We start from the raw sequence: 2,571 nt of genomic DNA, 5'->3' as shown, positions 1-2,571 counted from the left end.
CTGGGTAATAGAGCCATGTGCACCATGCATTTAAAGTAATCTTAGCCAGCTTTAAGACACTAATTCGTGGGGAAGAAAGTCACCCTGGTCGGGTCGTGAAATGTGATTGAAATGTACAGAGTGCTGTACATTTCAATCACTTTTAATGGGAGTCGTGAGGTGTGGATGAAATGGCCATATCTCCCTTAAATTCACAGCAAAGTTACCCAGCTTTGACACACTGATTGCTGGGTAATAGAGCCATGTGCACCATGCATTTAAAGTAATCTTAGCCAGCTTTCAGACACTAATTCGTGGGGAAGAAAGTCACCCTGGTCGGGTCGTGAAATGTGATTGAAATGTACAGAGTGCTGTACATTTCAATCACTTTTGATGGGAGTCGTGAGGTGTGGATGAAATGGCCTGTTTAATCCGATTTTGAGCACTCTTTTCCCCGCATAAACTAGTTTAAATCACCGTTAAACACTTATTTTGTTGATGTCTATATAACCGACTTCCCGCTATGCATTGCGGTCGGTTATATGGACACAACTACCCTGGCACTAGGCAGACCGCGGCCGGTAGTAAATGTCCAACCAGTGTTCCACCTGATCCCTAGGGTATGTAAGGCAAATGTCAGCCTTATGAACGGAGGTACCGTGGGACTTGCCCTTCCCATGTACGGGAGTCCGCTCAATGGAAATGCGATGTCAAGTTCCGATGTCAAGTTCCTGTCAGCGGCTAGACATATGTTACCAGTGTTTACCAGTGTTGCCAGGGGCATGATAACATCCTCCACTGGAGGTTGGGTGTTGCTGCTGTGAATAAGGCCGACTATGGGTGCCGATGGGCGGACGGTAAAGCACCGCAAAGTAGACCCCCTTTAAGTGTAAGGCAAATGTCAGCCTTATGAACGGAGGTACCGTGGGACTTGCCCTTCCCATGTACGGGAGTCCGCTCAATGGAAATGCGATGTCAAGTTCCGATGTCAAGTTCCTGTCAGCGGCTAGACATATGTTACCAGTGTTTACCAGTGTTGCCAGGGGCATGATAACATCCTCCACTGGAGGTTGGGTGTTGCTGCTGTGAAGAAGGCCGACTATGGGTGCTGATGGGCGGACGGTAAAGCACCGCAAAGTATACCCCCTTTAAGTGTAGCCAGGGGCACGAGCAAAATCCTCCATGGAGGTTGGGTGTTGCTGCTGTGAATAAGGCCGACTATGGGTGCTGATGGGCGGACGGTAAAGCACCGCAAAGTATACCCCCTTTAAGTGTAGCCAGGGGCACGAGAAACATCCTCCATGGAGGTTGGGTGCTGCTGCTGTGAAGAAGGCCGACTATGGGTGCTGATGGGCGGACGGTAAAGCACCGCAAAGTATACCCCCTTTAAGTGTAGCCAGGGGCACGAGCAAAATCCTCCATGGAGGTTGGGTGTTGCTGCTGTGAATAAGGCCGACTATGGGTGCTGATGGGCGGACGGTAAAGCACCGCAAAGTATACCCCCTTTAAGTGTAGCCAGGGGCACGAGAAACATCCTCCATGGAGGTTGGGTGCTGCTGCTGTGAAGAAGGCCGACTATGGGTGCTGATGGGCGGACGGTAAAGCACCGCAAAGTATACCCCCTTTAAGTGTAGCCAGGGGCACGAGCAAAATCCTCCATGGAGGTTGGGTGTTGCTGCTGTGAATAAGGCCGACTATGGGTGCTGATGGGCGGACGGTAAAGCACCGCAAAGTATACCCCCTTTAAGTGTAGCCAGGGGCACGAGAAACATCCTCCATGGAGGTTGGGTGCTGCTGCTGTGAAGAAGGCCGACTATGGGTGCTGATGGGCGGACGGTAAAGCACCGCAAAGTATACCCCCTTTAAGTGTAGCCAGGGGCACGAGCAAAATCCTCCATGGAGGTTGGGTGTTGCTGCTGTGAATAAGGCCGACTATGGGTGCTGATGGGCGGACGGTAAAGCACCGCAAAGTATACCCCCTTTAAGTGTAGCCAGGGGCACGAGAAACATCCTCCATGGAGGTTGGGTGTTGCTGCTGTGAATAAGGCCGACTATGGGTGCCGATGGGCGGACGGTAAAGCACCGCAAAGTATACCCCCTTTAAGTGTAGCCAGGGTCACCCTGCATGCGTCGTCAAATGTGATTGAAATGGACAGATTCCTGTACATTTCAATCACTTTTAATGGGAGTCGTCAGTATATGGAGCTTAACCCATAATTCCCGGACGTTCCAGGCCGAATTTGGAAGCTCATATGCGGCCTGCCATGCGCCTCCACCCGTGGAAAGCAAAAAAAAGTAAAGAAAACGGTCAATTATATGTTAAAATAATCAAAAATGAAGTTTTTGAAAATTCTTGAAAAACGGCTAAGTGCCAACGGGGGAGGGGGTCAAGTCTTCGGCGCTTCGGAACGAAGCCCCGGAGACTTTTGCACTCCCCCGTTGCAATTTACAACGGAGAGGGGAAACGAGAGCTCCCCTCCTCCGTCCAAAATTTTCATTCATCTTTTCCAAGCTACCATCTGCACGAAATCGGAAACCCGGTTTTTGAGAGCACTTAGAAAAAAACGAGCTATTTTCACATGATGGGGAAAT

The sequence above is a fragment of the Pseudochaenichthys georgianus genome, chromosome 20 (genome assembly GCF_902827115.2).
Source record: "Pseudochaenichthys georgianus chromosome 20, fPseGeo1.2, whole genome shotgun sequence".
Taxonomy (NCBI): domain Eukaryota; kingdom Metazoa; phylum Chordata; class Actinopteri; order Perciformes; family Channichthyidae; genus Pseudochaenichthys; species Pseudochaenichthys georgianus.
This window is presented reverse-complemented; position numbering follows the sequence as displayed.